Raw genomic sequence first — 17,076 nt, 5'->3', positions numbered from 1 at the left:
CGGCTCAGGTCATGATCCCAGAGTCCTGGGACTGAGCCCCACGTCTGGCTCCCTGCTCAGTGGGGAGCCTGCTTCTCCCTCTCTCTGCCCCTCTCCCTGCTCATGCTCTCTCTCTGCGCTTTGTCAAATAAATAGATGAAAAATCTTTTTTAAAAATCTTTAAAACATGATTTAAAAAATAAATGAGTAATAAGAGACTCTTAACTATAGGGAACAAACTGAAGGTTGCTGGCGGGGAGGTGGGTGGGGGGGATGAACTAAATGGCTGATGGGTATTAAAGAGGGATGAGCACTGGGTGTTATATTTAGTGATGAATCACTAAATTCTACTCCTGAAACCAATACTACAATATATGTTAACCAACTTGAATTTAAATAAAAATTTTTTTTAAAAGGGGGCTGGGTGGCTCAGTTGGTTAAGCATCTGCCTTCAGCTCAGGTCATGATCCCAGGGTCCTGGATTGGAGTCCCCCATCAGGCTCCCTGCTCAGCGGGGTCTGCTTCTCCCTCTGCCCTTCCCCCCTGCTCGTGATCTCTCTCTTAAGTAAATAAATAAAAATAAAATGATGGGGCACCTGAGTGACTCAGTTGGGTAAGTGTCTGACTCTTGGTTTCCACTGGGGTCATGGTCTCAGGGTCCTGAAATCAAGCCCCGTGTAGGGCTCTGAGCTTAGAGCAGAGTCTGCTTAAGATTCTCTCTCCCTCTGCCCCTCCCCCCAACACATTCTTTAAATATAAAAAATTTTTTTTTTTAAAGATTGCATTTATTTGACAGAGAGAGACACAGAGAGAGAGGGAACACAAGCAGGGGGAGTGGGAGAGGGAGAAGCAGGCTCCCCGCTGAGCAGGGAGCCCGATGCGGGGCTCGATCCCAGGACCCTGGGATCATGACCCGAGCCGAAGGCAGACACTTAACGACTGAGCCACCCAGGCACCGCTATAAAATCTTTAATTAAATAAAAGAAAACAGGGGCACCTGGGTGGCTCAGTCGGTTAAGTGTCTGCCTTCAGCTCAGCTCATGACCTGCTTTCAGCTCAGGTCACAATCTCAGGGTCCTGGGATCAAGCTTTGTGTCAGGCTCCCTGCTCAGTAGGGAGTCTGCTTCTCCTTCTGCCTCTCCCCCATCTTGTGCTCTCTCTCTCAAATAAATAAAATATTAAAAAAAAAAAAAGAATAAAAATAAAGCGTTAGAAGTATTTGGCTAGTGCTTATCCATTTTAATAAAAACTCTATCCAAGTTGTCCTAATCCCTAAAGACTTCCCAAGAAGAATAGTATTTAAACACCAAATGATTTTATTTTTTTAAATTTTTCTTCTTTCTTTTTTTATTTCATTTTTTAAATATTTTATTTATTTTATTTGAGAGTGAACATGAGTTGGGGGGTGGCAGAGGGAGAGGGAGAAGCAGACTCCTTGCTGAGCAGGGAGCCCAATGTGGGGCTCGATCCCAGGCTCTGAGATCATGACCTGAGCCGAAGGCAGACACTTAACCCACTGAGCCACCCAGGTGCCCCACCCAATGATTTTAGAGTCCAAATATGTTATCCATATTTGGATGGCCAGATTGATTTAATTAATTCCGATTCATCAATACCTTATGGATTACATTTGTGGTATTATAAGAAATTTACTTAACCCAGGGTCACAAAACTTTTTTGTTTTCTTCCAGAAGATTTAAAGTTTTTTGTTACATTTAGGTCTATGATCTGTCTTGAGTTAATTCTGGTGTGAGGCCAAGGTCTGTTTCCTTATGGATATCCAATTGCTCCAACACTATTCATTTAAAACAATCCTTTTTTTTTTTTTTTTTGAACATTTTATTTATGTGATGCCTGGGTGGCTCAGTCGGTTAGGCGTCTGCCTTTGGCTCAGGTCATGATCCCAAGATCCTGGGATCCAGTCCAGCATCAGGCCTGCTTCTCCCTCTGCCTGCAGCTCCCCTTGCTTGTGCACTCAGTTTCTCTCACTCTCTCTGACAAATAAATAAATAAATAAAATCTTTAAAAAAAAAAAAGATTTTATTTATTTATTTGAGAGAGAGCATGAGCTGGGGGAGGGGCAGAAGGACAAGCCGATTCCCTACTGAGTGGGGGAGTCCGATGCAGGGATCGACACAGGGCTCGACCTGACCGAAGTCAGATGCTTAACCCACTGAGCCACCTAGGGATCCCAACAATCGTTTCTGTAGAGGCTGCTTTTGGGCAACAGTCTTGAGCAATGGAAACATAAGCGAGGGAAGAAGGGCCCACAGTGACTGCCAAGCTGAATGCAAACAGGTTCATGAAGTCATAGGCCCTAACTGACCAGTGGGCTACTTAGAACCAGGCCCAGTTACCAATAATGGGAAAATTCTAGACAGTCCCATATTCCCTCACTCCACCCTATAACTATAGCCCCTCACTACCACCTCGTGGCAGAGTCTCTCTGCTGCCTGGCCCACTGCTCCCTTGCTGAGTATTCAGTAAACTTGACCTCCTTTGTTCTACCATGAGGGAATTCTTTCAGGGCCTGCACCACCAACCTCTGCTGGATCAGGGTGCCTCACGCTTTCTCCATTAAATTTCCTTGGTGCTTTTGGTGAAAATCAGTTGTTAATAAATGCAAAGATTCGGGGTGCCTGGCTGGCTCAGTCTGAAGAGCTTGCAACTCTTGATCTTGGGGTCATGAGTTCAAGCCCCATTATTGGGTGTAGGGACTACTAAAAAAAAAAAAAGTAATAAACTATTTTTTTTTTAAATGGAAAGATCTATTTCTGGACTTCATTCTGTTACATTAATCTATTATGTCTACCCTTATGCCAACAACACAGTCTTGATTAACTGTGTGTTTATAGTAAGTTTCGAGTCAGGTAAGTACTCCAATTCTGTTCATTTTTGGCTATTCTAGGTCCTTTCAGTTTCCATATAAACTTTAGAATCAACTTATCAATTCCTAACTTTTAAAAGCCTGCTGGGATTTCATTGGATCTATAGATAAATTTGGGGAGAACTGTCATCTTAACAACATTGAATACTTCAGTTCGTAAACATTTGGGCAAATTAATAGATTTTTCTTTCTTTATTCTTATTCCAGCTTGTTTAGGGGCTAATGAGTATGGTTTACTGGGCCTTAACCATTCCTGTTTTCAGTTCTCACTTCAGTACATGTCTAAAATTTAAATTTGGTTTTATTATTGAAGAAAAAAAGGTCAGTTCCCTTTTCTTCTGGAATCACCTTCTCGCCTCTTAGTCTTGTGGTTTCTTGGGGGCATTCTGGGGCCTGAACCCCCACTGGTCCCCTTAATGACCGGCCCTTTTTATATTCCTTGAGGCTTCCCTCAGAGTCCTATGGACTCCACATTAATTCATTCAATCAGGAACCAAGGATTTTTATGTCCCCAGTACTGTGGACAGAGTGCTGTGGGCCAAGGGCAGGCAACTCCCAAGATGGTCACAATGGCATGTCCATTATTTTGAGTTGAAAACAATCAAGGCCCAAAAGTCTCAGGAAGAAACTTTGACCTCCCCCCACCCCACCCACAAATGCCTGAAAAGAATTTAGATAAAGGGCCTGTACCAGGGAAAGAGCTATTAAACAGATTGCTTTTTACCTAAGAGACTTATCTGCGTAGGGCCAACTTTGTCTTCCAAAACTTCTCCTCTCACCTTCCTGCTAATGGCCTTCCTCTTCTCTGCACCCCCAGACTCCCACTCCACTCCTGAGCTCAGGATGATGGACGGATGTACCTCATTTTGCCTGACAGTCTTGGGAATTTCATGTCTGTGTGGATTCCCTGTATGCACAAAACTAAATTTGATTTTCCCCTGTTAATCTGTGTCGGGTAAATTTAATTCTTAGTCCAGCTAGAGGCTTGGAGGGAGGAAAATTTCTTCCTCTCCAAGTAGGTGAGAAAAAGGGAAGCGCAGTCCAACACAAGGAATAGCAATGAGCATGAACTTGGCGGGTCCGCCAGATGGAAGGAAGGTTGTCATGGCAGGGTTGATGTGACTGAAGGGGATGTGGAAGCAGTTGAAGTGGAGAGGGAGGTATGCAGCATTGACCGTGAGGGGCCTGTAGGCCATGATGAGGGATCCCGAGTTTACTGGTCGTGTACTTGCTCAAGAGAAACAGAACTTGTTCTGAGACAAATGTCTCGTATAGGTTCTTAGAAAGAATATACTTTGGGACGAATGGATAAAGCTCTCTGTTGCATCCCTCCAGTGGAGAGAATCCAGAATTTTGCTACACTAAGATGGTTAAGTTCTGGGGTTCTATCTAATGTCGAGCATGTTGACTAGAGTTAACAATACTCTATTGCACCCTTGAGAGTTGCTGAGAGTAGTAATCATTGTAAGGGGCCTGTAGGCCATGATGGTATAATAGGTAGCAGAGGAGTGACAGGCCATGAGTGATGGAATTGGAATTCCTGGATTCTCCAACAAAGGACCATGACCACTCTGATTTTACTGTGCTCGCCTTGGAGCTGGGAGGCCTGAAGCAGAAGAGGCATCAGAAAAACCATCTCCAGTATGGCCAGGGAGTCCAACAATGGTGAGATCAGAGACGCCTCCCAATAAACAATAAGACCTCAAAGCCTGTGGCTACCTATATGGATATCAGCCTGCACTGGGGCTGTGTGCCTCAGCTAGGAGGTTCAAACTTGACCTTGACATCCTGGTGAATCCCACTCAAGGGGCTGCCCAAGGAGAACTTCCCCCATTCCTACCAGCTGTGGCTGGTACATCCTTTATGTCACCCCTGTTTCTTATAAGCTCCTCTATTACAGTGTTTCTCATATGATATTGGAGTCATCTACATGTTTTCTATTTAACTGGATGGTGAGCTACTTGAGGACAGACACCAAGTCGTTTAACTGTGCTGTATGCCGGGGTCACAGATGACTGGTTGGGTGAATATCTGTGGGGAGTATGATCGAAGACAACCTTAAATACGAGGAAATCTGGATGATTCCTGGGGCGATTCTTTGCTGTCCCATCCTTACAAAGACTGCTTCTGACACAGCATTGATGGTGGATTGACCACAGGGCATATGTGGCCCAGCTCCGTCCAGATATAATGTTTCCTTTGTTCCAAGCCACACCATCTGAGACTTTGCCCCAACTGGGTTGGACCCTCACAGATCAGTGGGGCACAAGTCTCTATCAAGGGCCAGCATAGGTAATCACTGTAGTAAAATTCTTTTTTTCTTTCCAGCTGAGATATAATCGACAAATAACATTGCATAAATTTAAGGTGTACAATGTGATGACTTACAATGATTACTACTCTCAGCAACTCTCAAGGGTGCAATAGAGTATTGTTAACTCTAGTCAACATGCTCGACAGTAGATAGAACCCCAGAACTTAACCATCTTAGTGTAGCAAAATTCTGGATTCTCTCCACTGGAGGGATGCAACAGAGAGCTTTATCCATTCGTCCCAGAGTATATTCTTTCTAAGAACCTACACGAGACATTTGTCTCAGAACAAGTTCTGTTTCTCTTGAACAAATCAATTTGTCTGGACAGTGTGATACATGCCTAATCGTGTTTTCCTCTTTGCTTTGGCCGCGTAGGTAGCTTAGCACTGAATTTGTAGCGTATGTCTAATAACCATAAAGGAGGACTGGAGACAGCACAGAGATTAAGAGGGCTCTGGAGTCAGGCAAACCTGGGTTGAAATCTCATTTCTGCCACTTCTTAGCCATGTGACTAGAGGCCACTTACCTATTTTTTCCCCCGAGTATTTAAAAAAGGGCATAATCACAGCCATTTACTTTGGAAAGTTATTTTGTCGGTAAGATTAAGGGATACGATGCTAAGCACTGGGGCTGGCACAACAATCAACAAAATTGTAATCATTTTCATTTTACGGTAAGCAGTTCCGTGTGCTCTAAGATGCAGAAACACACACACACGTCTTCCACCTCAGAAATGTGTAAATTACTTTGATTTTGATTAGCTATTTTTTTTAAATCTGCTATATATACCCTTTTCTAGAGGTGGTATAGATAAGAGTCTCCAGAAAGTACCACAGTGATAATTAAATCTGCATACAGGAGGTTCTCCCTCTCAGCACGCACACAGCATAGCAAGAGAGCATATCTTACACGTCTCACGGGATTAAGAAAACATAGTAAAGGAGCACGTCCTGCGTCAGGCATTCATTACTTAGGGTGACCCTTGGTCATCATACGTTCGTCACTATTCACGTCTTCTGGTATGTCCTCTGACAACAGACCTGTTTGGTTCAAAGGGCAGTTCTTAATTCCAACGTAATTAAGGAACCGGTTCTTTAGCTTCCTTTTGGGGTCAAATAAATTCAAACAGAGAGGATCTATTAGGGTGACACTAATGTCTGGTACATTAACATCATTTAATAAGTCTTAAACTGGGTAAATACATCTTTATATTTTATAAAAGGAGACTCTAACATTTATCTTTCAAGAATCATTTTTGAACATTTTTATTGCTGGACTCAAGTCTTTCACTTCCTGAGACATCTTCATGCTCATCAAGGATTTACCTGAGCTATCTCAGGGATTGCTTTGCCAGATGTTTGCTTAATTTAACTTTTTTATAGCTTTACTGAGGTATAAATGATGCACGATAAATTGCACATATTTAAACTATATAAATCGGTAAGTTTGGATATATGCTTTATAACCATGAGACAAGCACCAAAATCAAGATAGTAAACATTTCCCTCACCCGCCCCGCCCCCCCGAGTTTCTCCTGCCTTTGATAACCCATCCCACCTCATTCCTTCTTCCTGCCTCCATCCCCAAGTGACCATTGATCTGCTTTCTCTTTTTTTTTAATTTTAAAGATACACACATCGTATTTTATTTTATTTTTTTTAAAGATTTTATTTATTTATTTGACAGAGAGAGGAAAATGAGAGAGGGAACACAAGCAGGGAGAGTGGGAGAGGGAGAAGCAGGCTCCCCAGGGAACCTGATGTGGGGCTCGATCCCAGGACCCTGGGATCATGACCTGAGCCGAAGGCAGTGGCTTAACCGACTGAGCCACCCAGGCGCCCTGCCTTCTCTCTTGATAGATTAGTTTGCATTTTCTAGAATTATCTTGTTATGTATCTCAGTGGTTCATTTCTTTTTATTTCTGAGTAGTATTCCATTGTATGGATATACTACAATTTTTCTAATTGCATGAACTTATGTGATTGTCTCTCTCCATACTGTCTGGGGGAAAAAAAACCAACAACAAAACACTAAACCTATGGCCTACCTCTAGCAAAAGAACAGACTTTAACGCCGGCATGTTCTACACTCATCTTATTCCTAACTTCATTTTCTCTTCTTTCTTCTCTTTTTGTTGGAAGTTCCCACATTCTCTCATCTTTTACTTTTGTTATGTACATTTAAGTCAGTCACCTTGGACCTTTTCTGAAACAAGGATCAAGTGCAACTAAACAATGCTCAGTTTTTATTTGATTTTATCAGTTCTTTCCTCCTGTTTCCTTTAGGGATGCTGGATTTTGTTGACTTGGTCTACATATGGATGCTCATCATTTCCTGCTTGGACAGCTGCTACCATCTCTGGAGTCTGGTCTCTGAGCTCATCTTCCTTCTATTCACCTGCTATGATGTCACCAGGCTATCATTCTACAGCAGAAATCTGATCATGTCATTCCCATACAAAACACCTACCCAAAGGATCTAAAGTCCTTGGCATAATAAGGCAAGTCATTAGTCACTCATTCTTTCAACAAATATTTCCTGCGCACTGATTATGTATCAGGCTCTATGCTAGCTGGCTATGTGTGGAGGTATGGTGACAAACTGGAGAGATGTGGCCTGTACCCTCATGGAATTTATATGCTGGGAGGGAGACAAACAGAGTTAAAAAAAAAAAAAAACAACAAACATGTGAGCAATAATATAATTATGAATTGGGTAATAAATATGAAATTGTTATTAAGTAACCAGGGTGCTGTGATTGAGTTCTGGGAGCAGGGGTGGATGGCAGAGGCGGCCCTTCTGAGGGGGAGACATTCATACTGCTTAAATTATGACAAAGAAATGGCCACAGGAAAGGTTCTAGGCAAGGGAAACATCAAGTACAAAGGTCCAGAAGTGGGAAAAAGTTTGGATGGCCAGTATGGCGGAAGGTATAGAGGTTGCTGGACAGTTGAGCTCTGCCTGCTTCTCCAGCCTCATTTCCCAAACCACAGACCCACATGTAGGCACCCTAAATCCCAGACAGGCACAGCTACCCCACTATTTCCTCAACACGCCAGGCCTTCTCATTTTTCACCTGCTCCTTCCCGATCATCCTACTCCTAGTGATTGGGTTTCTAAATAATACCTCCATTGAAACCTTTGGGTTCCTCTCCTACCCTCCTCCAGGCACTAAATTGCTCCTTCCTCTCTGTGCCTCCACAGAAGTCTGTATGTACGTCCCCCGTTTTTGTTTTTGTTTTTGTTTTTTTAATAGCTAGCATTGGGACGCCTGGGTGGCTCAGTTGTTAAGCGTCTGCCTTCGGCTCAGGTCATGATCCCAGGGTCCTGGGATCGAACCCTGCGTTGGGCTCCCTGCTCCGCGGGAAGCCTGCTTCTCCCTCTCCCACTCCCCCTGCTTGTGTTCCCTCTCTTGCTGTGTCTCTCTCTGTCAAATAAATAAATAAAATCTTAAAAAAAAAAAAGTCTAAGGGAATGGTACAAAATTTATTTATTTATCCAAGCAAACAATAGCTACTATTGCCTAGTCGATTTTAGATACCTAATATAGTTTTCTCTCTCTCTCTCTTTTTTTTTTTTTAAGATTTTTTTCATTTGAGTCCTTTCTAACCAGGGCCCGGCAGAATGGCTCCCGCGAAGAAGAGTGGTGGGAAGAAGAAGGGCCCTTCTGCCATCAACGAGGTAGTGACCAGAGAATACACCATCATCATTCACAAGCACATCCATGGAATGAGTTTCAAGAAGCGTGCCCTTGGATACTCAAAGAGATCCAGAAATTTGCCATGAAGGAGATGGGAACTCCAGATGTGTGCGTTGACCCCAGGCTCAACAAAGCTGTCTGGGACAAAGGAATAAAGAATGTTCCATACCGTATCCGTGTGTGGTTGTCCAGAAAACATAACGAGGATGAAGAGTCACCAAATAAGTTCTACACATTGGTTACCTATGTACCTGTCACCACTTTCAGAAATCTACGGACAGTTAATGTGGATGAGAACTAATCACTGATTGTCAAATAAAGGTATAAAACCACACACACACACACAGATTTTTTCATTTGAGTGAGAGCGCACACCCGAGGAGAGGGAGAGGGGAAGCAGACTCCCTGCTGAGCAGGGCTCCATCCCAGGACCCTGCGATCATAACCTGAGTGGAAGTCAGAGAAGTCAGATGCTTAACCGTTGATTGAGCCACCCATGCGCCCTCCTAGTACAGTTTTCTAACAGGTTGGGAAACTGATACAGCAAGCTACCATTTCTTGGTCTATTGTCAAGGTTTGAGAATCGCCCTAGAAAGGCACTGGAAAAAAGAAAATACCAGTCTTTCAAGGCCACTTCTGTAAAGAGCAAAGGAAATTAAACAAAAGACAAGGAAAAAGGGATGTAAGTGGCATTTGCTCAGCATCTATTAAGTGCCAAGTGATCTACCTAGACTTAAGACTCGATTTGACAAGGTAGGAGGACACCTGGTCCACATGTTTTCTTTACAGGTAGGGAAACTGAAGGTTAAAAATGTTAAGTAAAATACACAGTCATAGGACTGGTGTAAAACCAAGTTGGGAATACGACAGGGTTGTGTTTGATTCCAAATCTCATGCTCTGTTTGCTTCAGTACACTGCCTTATGTTCCTAAAAGAGTTGTGTTGATAATAATTGATAATTCTTTTTTGACATAATTGTCAAATTCTTTTTTTTTAAGATTTTATTTGAGAGAGAGCATGAACTGGGGGAGGGGGAGGGGCAGAAGGAGAGGGGGAGTGTGCCAAGGGGCTTGATTCCAGGACTCTGAGATCATGACCTGAGCTGAAGGCAGACGCTTAACCGACTGAGCCACTCAGGCACCCTAATTGCCAAATTCTAAAATTAGAAACAAATTACCAAAAATTGTAAAGGCAATTTGTACAAGCTAACCCAATATTCACTGATACCCTCACATCCCTCCAATGACTTACAAGTCACTTCACTGCCTCTTACGGTTCTTCCCATGTAGCTCTTTAGAACCTTAAGCCAATGGACTTGTGATGACCAAATCTACCAAACTGTCAAACCTGCCTCAGAAACTCTTTCCCTATAGTCAAATCCCACTTGAAAAGTCTGAATACTAAGTGCTGCTAAGTATATAGAACTCCTACACTGCTGATAAGATTGTAAGTTTGTATGATCACTTTGGAGAGCAATTTGGCAAAACTTAGTAAAGTTTAAGATCACATCCCACCATTTTATTCCTGTGTATACTGACTGCCTAGAGACATCCTCACCCATGAATACAAGGATATAATATATACATACAAATGCTTTTATTGTTGGTAGGAATATAAAATGGTACAGCTGTTATGGAAAACAGTATGGTGGTTCCTCAAAAAACTAAAAATAGAACTACCATATGATCAAGCAATTACACTTCTGGATATATGCCCAAAAGATTTGAAAGCCAGAACTCAGATATTCGTATACCCATGTTCATGGTAGCACTACTCACAATAGCCAAAGATTAGAAATAATCCAAGTGCCCATGGACAGATGAATGGATAAACAATATGTTATGAATACACACAGTGGAATATTATGCAACTTTTGTGTGTTTTTTTTTATTTTTATAAGATTATTTATTTATTTGACAGAGAGACACAGCGAGAGAGGGAATACAAGCAGGGGGAGTGGGAGAGGGAGAAGCAGGCTTCCCGCCAAGCAGGGAGCCCGATGCGGGGCTCGATCCCAGGACCCTGGGATCATGACCTGAGCTGAAGGCAGAAGCTTAACGACTGAGCCACCCACGTGCCCCTATGCAACTTGAGGACATTATGCCAAATGAAACAAGCCAGTCACCAAAAGACAAATACAATATGATTCCACTTATAGGAGGTACCTAAGTCAAATTCATGGGAACAAAGGTAGAATGGTGGTTGCCAGGGCCTGAGGGAAGAATGAGGAGTTACTGTTTAATGGGTATAGAGTTTCAGTTTTGCAAGACGAAAAGCGTTCTGGAGATGAGTGGTGGTGATGTTCACACAACCGTGTGAATATATGTACTTAATGCCACTGAACTGTGTACTTAAAAATGCTTTTAGCAGGGTGCCTGGGTGGCTCAGTCAGTTAAGCGTCTGCCTTCGGCTCAGGTCATGATCCCAGGATCCTGGGATTGAGTCCCGCATCGGGCTCCCTTCTCTGTGGGGAGCCTGCTTCTCCCTCTCCTCCCCACTTGTGCTCTCTCACTATCTCTGTCTCTCTCTCTCAAATAAAAAAAATCTTAAAAAAATGCTTTTAGCAGCTTTGTAACAGTGAAAAACTAGGAACAAACACCCTAAAGTTAAATTGTGGTATCTTCATATAGCAGAATACTACAGAGCAGCCAAAGTAGTTAAATTAGATCTACTGCCTACATTTACCAACACAGCTAAATCTCAAAAACAATTATTAAAAGAGAAAAAAAAGGAAGTTGCATGATGATATGGAGAGTATGATATTTACATAAAATCTAAAAACATGTCTTAGTCTGTTCAGGCTGCTATAGAAGAATACAATAGACTGAGCCTTCTTCTCCCTCTCCCACTCCCACTGCTTGTGTTCCTGCTCTCGCTGTGTCTCTCTCTGTCAAATAAATAAAATCTTTAAAAAAAAAAAAAAGTCACATGCTCTACCAACTGCACCAGCCCAGTGGCTCGCTGGAGTCTCTTTCATAAGAGCACTAATCCCATTCTACAGGGTTCTGCTCTCATGACCTAATTACCTTCCAAAGGCCCCACTTCCAAATACCATCATGCTGGGGATTAAGATTCAATATATGAATGTTGGAGGGACACATTCAGTTTATAGCAGCATGTAATATATATGGAAACATAAATGTACAGTATTATCTTCAAAAGGTGTCGGGGGGGGGGGCACCTGGGTGGTGCAGTCAGTTAACATCCAACTCAGGTTGTGATCTCAGGATTGTAAGGTCCAGCCCCACACTGGGCTCCTATCCTAGCTGAGTACCGAGTCTGCTTAAGACTTTCTCTTCCTCCTCCTCTGCCCCTCTCCCCACTCTCTCTCTCTCAAATAAAATAAATAAATCTTAAAAAAAAAAAAGTTATGGGGCACCTGGGTGGCTCAGTCATTAAGCATCTGCCTTCGGCTCAGGTCATGATCCCAGGGTCCTGGGATCAAGCCCCGCATTGGGCTCCCTGCTCCACGGGAAGCCTGCTTCTCCCTCTCCCACTTCCCCTGCTTGTGTTCCCTCTCTCATTGTGTCTCTGTCAAATAAATAAATAAAATCTAAAATAAAATAAAATAGGGCGCCTGGGTGGCTCAGTTGGTTAAGCGACTGCCTTTGGCTCAGGTCATGATCCTGGAGTCCCGGGATCAAGTTCCGCATCGGGCTCCCTGCTCAGCAGGGAGTCTGCTTCTCCCTCTGACCCTCCCCCCTCTCATGCTCTATCTCATTCTCTTTCTCAAATAAATAAATAAAACCTTAAAAAAAAAAAAAAAGACTCTTTCTGCCTCTCCTCCTGCCCCTCCCCACTTCTCTAAAATAAATAAATAAATCTTTAAAAAATAAAATAAAATAAAATGTATAACCTAAAAAAAAAGAAGAAAAAAAAGAAAAATAAATAAAAAAATTTTTAAAAAGTTATAGGGGCACCTCGGTGGCTCATTTGGTTAAGTGTCTGCCTTTGGCTCAGGTCACAATCTCAGGGTCCTGGGACTGAGCCCCACATCGGGCTCCCTGCTCAGCGGGGAGCCTGCTTCTCCCTCTCCCTCTCCTCTGCCCCTCTCCCTGCTCCTGCTCTCTCAAATAAATAAAATCTTAAAAAATCTAAAAAAAAAAGTTACATACTGAGTGATTCCATCATTCTCAAAGTAACAACATTACAAAGATGCTGAACATTATCAACAACAGCCAAACTACCGAAAGAACCCAAATGTCTATAACTGATGAACGGACAAAGATGTGGTATATACACGTACAAGGAATACTAATCAGCCACCAAAAAGTATGAAATCTTGCCATTTGCAATGACGTGGTTGGAGCTAGAGAATATTATGCTAAGTGAAATAGAGAAAGAAATACCATATGATTTCACTCGTATGTGGAATTTAAGAAACAAAACAGAGGAACATATGGGAAGGAAAGTAAAGATGCAGAACAGATTAGTGGTTGCCTGGGCTTGGTGGTAAGGGGTGGAAGAAGCTTGTGACCGTAAAGAAGTAGCAGGAGGGATCCTTGTGATGAAACAGTTCTGTGTCTTGATCCTGGTGATGGTTACATGAATCTATCCAAGTGATAAAACTGCACAGACACTAAAGTGAATGTAAAACTGCTGAAATCTGAATAAGGTCTGCAGATTGTACCGCTGTTATTTTCCTGCTTTTGGTACTGTACTATAGTTATGTAAGGTGCTGATACGGGAAACAAAGCCAAAAAAAAATTAAATTTCCTTACTACTTGCAGCCCCTTGACAAGTCCTTGAAACAGGTAAAGTGAGCTTCCTCCGGGAGCTCAGCTGCCTTGATGTTGACCCTTTGCTAAGGGCAAAAGGCAATCTTAGCCAGACCCCCCAGGGTCCTATAAGTCTACTTTAAACATACAGAAATTCCTTTGGAAACTTCCCTGATCTCTACCCCTGGAGACACATGTTAGCAATCATCCCCCAAGCATATGGCCCACTGATATACACCGGAAGTGTCTCTTGACTAAGGTTGCATTAAACGGTAATAAATGACCTTTTCCTAACAACAGCTAGCCCCCTCAAGGTCCTGGAAACCTTGCTTCCAAAATTCCTCAGAGACTTAAGCTTCCCTAACCCCCTCCCAACTTGAAAGTATATAATCAGTCACCTGTCAGAACCCCAGTGCAGCTCAGCTCTTTCTGCCCCTGGGTCCTGTCCCTGTGCTTTAATAAAACCACCTTTTTGCACTGAAGATGTCTCAAGAATTCTTTCTTGACGTGTGCTCCGAACCCCAACATTTCCACATCATCAGCATTGGGGAAAATTGGATGAAGGGTATAATAAGACTTCTCTGGGGGCGCCTGGGTGGCTCAGTTGTTAAGCATCTGCCTTCAGCTCAGGTCATGATCCCAGGGTCCTGGGATCGAGCCCCGCATCGGGCTCCCTGCTTTGCAGGAAGCCTGCTTCTCCCTCTCCCATTCCCCCTGCTTGTGTTCCCTCTCTCTCTGTGTCTCTATCAAATAAATAAATAAAATCTTTAAAAAAAAAAGACTTCTCTGTACTATTTTGGCAACTTGTGAATCTATATTTATTTAAAAATAAAAAATGTTAGGGAAGTGCAAATCAAAACCACAGTAACATATCACCTCACACCCATTAGTACCAAGTATTGGTAGGATATAGAGAAACTAGAACTCTTGTACATGGCTGATGGCTATGTAAAATTGTGTAGCCATTATGGAAAACAGTATGGAGGTTCCTCAAAAAATTAAAAACAGAATTACCATATAATCCAGCAATCCCCCTTCTGAGGACATATTCAAAGGAACTGAAAACAGGATCTCAGAGAGATATTTGCACACCCATATTCACTGCAACATTATTCACAATAGCCAAGAGGTGGAAGAGACCCAAATATCCACAGACAGATAAATACAATATGGTATATTCATACAATGGACTATTAACCTTAAAAAACAAAGAAATTTGTCACATGTATGGATGAAGCCTGAAGACATTATACTAAATGAAATAAGCCAGTCACCAAATAAAAACAAACACTGTATGAATCCACTTTTATGAGGTATCTAAAGTAGTCAGAATCATAGAAACAGAAGGAAGAATAGTGGGTCCCAGGGCCTGGGGGTGGGTAGAAATGGGCAGTGGTAGTTAAGTGGGTATAGGGTTTCAGTTTTACAAGATGAAAAAATTCTAGGGGCGCCTGGGTGGCTCAGTCAGTTGAGCGTCTGCCTTTGGCTCGGGTCATGATCCCAGGGTCCTGGGATCGAGCCTCATTTCGAGCTCCCTTCAGCCTGCTTCTCCTTCTCCCTCTGCTGCTCCCCCTGCTTGTGCTCTCTCTCTTTCCCTCTGTCAAATAAATGAATGAAATCTTTCAAAAAAAAAAGAAAAAGATGAAAAAATTCTAGAGCTCTATAACATAATAATGTGAAATATAATTAATACCACTTAACTGTACACTTAAAAATGGAAAGATGATAAATTTTATAGTATTTTTTTTTAAAGCTGAAGCAAAATAACAAAATGTTCGATTTAATAAAGTTGGGTGCTGGTTATATGGTGCTGGTTGTATTATCTCCAATTTTCATTTATGTAATATTCCATAATAAACATTTTATTTATTTATTTTTTTTTTTAATTTGACAGAGAGAGAGATAGCTAGAGCAGGAACACAAGCAGGGGGAGCGGGAGAGGGAGAAGCAGGCCTCCCGCTGAGCAGGGAGTCCGATGTGGGACTCGATCCCAGGACCCTGGGATCATGACCTGAGCCGAAGGCAGACGCTTAACGACTGAGCCACCCAGGCGCCCCCATAATAAACATTTTAAAGTAGCTATGTTTTATTGGACAGATTTCATAATTTTAAGGCCCAGTGTAAAGACAATACAGAAATTTTTCCCTGTGCTCATTTGGACATCCAATATCAAAGTTTCTAACTTGCTGGTAATGAATCAGGAGTCTCATAATTCTATCGAGATAAATGACAAACCACTGATTAACTCAGTATTTTACATATCAGATGATAATGTCCAGAAAACAACTGTGAATTTATCATTGGAAGCACAGTTTTCTCACAGATTTTTATTAAAAGACATCTAGCCAAGTGAAATTACTTAGCTTCTTTGTTTTTTCCTTTTTCAAAGAACTGCCTAGGCAAAAAACATTTGCCTATGGAGAATAAATGCTGGCTTTTTGCTCTGTATTTTGGTGCCTGACGCTGTCACGAAATTGGGGTGGTTTTTTCCCCCCAATTGAACAAAAGGTAAAATTGCAATTCATTCACTGAACAAACAAATATTGAACACAATGCCAAGTATTGTGCTAAATTATCAAATTCCCCGGTCTTTGGAGAAGGATTTTGTCATCCTATTCTCTAATTTGTTTACAAATTATCTTTTACAATTTGCTACCAGAAATGACCTTATTACTAAAATGTTCACTTGATAAACAGACCATAGAAAATTGACCTTATTTTACAAGGACAGCGCTTGTCTTCCTCCTGAAAACATTTCGCTTTGTTGAGCTTACCAAACGTCCCACTTTGGGAAACCATTAAACCAGGAAGCTGTACGACTAACTTGGTTCTGGCAATTGCTAGAAGCCCCGAGTGAAGTCATCCTGTCCGTCAGGAGATCTCCATTCTAGATTATTCTACCACTCAACCTCTATGACTCAGGAGAAGCAGCTAACTGGTGACACACAAACTCAGACTCATTGTTAGTTTAACAAAAATGAAAATTCATACTTTGTGAAAAAGAAACCTTCCGTCAGCGACCTCCAAGTCCAAAATGATCTTTTTTTTTTTTTTTTAAGATTTTATTTATTTGACAGAGAGAGAGACAGCGAGAGAGGGAACACAAGCAGAGGGAGTGGGAGAGGGAGAATCCAAAATGATCTTAAAGAAACTTATTTTTATCCCTCTGTTATTCAAGTAAATCGATCTTACCAAGTTTTAGCTCATTTAACTTAAGCTGTTGTTAACGCATCACAGACCTATCTATACTGTAAAGTCACTGACATCGTTCTGGCATATGATGCTTAGAAATGCTGTATTTTAAGGACTAACGACCTTTTTTCTTTCTTTCTTTTTTTTTTTTTTTAAGATTTTATTTATTTATTTGAGAGAGAGAATGAGAGAGAGCACAGGAGAGAGGGGAGGGTCAGAGGGAGAAGCAGACTCCCCGCCGAGCAGGGAGCCCGACGCGGGACTCGATCCCGGGACTCCAGGATCA

At 42.1% G+C, this 17,076-nt stretch overlaps 1 pseudogene; it reads left to right on the top strand.

The window, feature by feature from the left end:
• The first annotated feature begins 7,596 nt into the window (after positions 1-7,596).
• LOC118000115 lies at positions 7,597-9,324 on the top strand (annotated as a pseudogene).
• Positions 9,325-17,076: the final 7,752 nt, after the last annotated feature.

The sequence above is a fragment of the Mirounga leonina genome, unplaced genomic scaffold, assembly GCF_011800145.1.
Source record: "Mirounga leonina isolate KUSES-001 unplaced genomic scaffold, KU_Mleo_1.0 Mir_488, whole genome shotgun sequence".
In the NCBI taxonomy this organism is placed as follows: domain Eukaryota; kingdom Metazoa; phylum Chordata; class Mammalia; order Carnivora; family Phocidae; genus Mirounga; species Mirounga leonina.
Note: the sequence above shows the minus strand (reverse complement) of the source record. Positions and strands in the feature narration are given on the sequence as shown.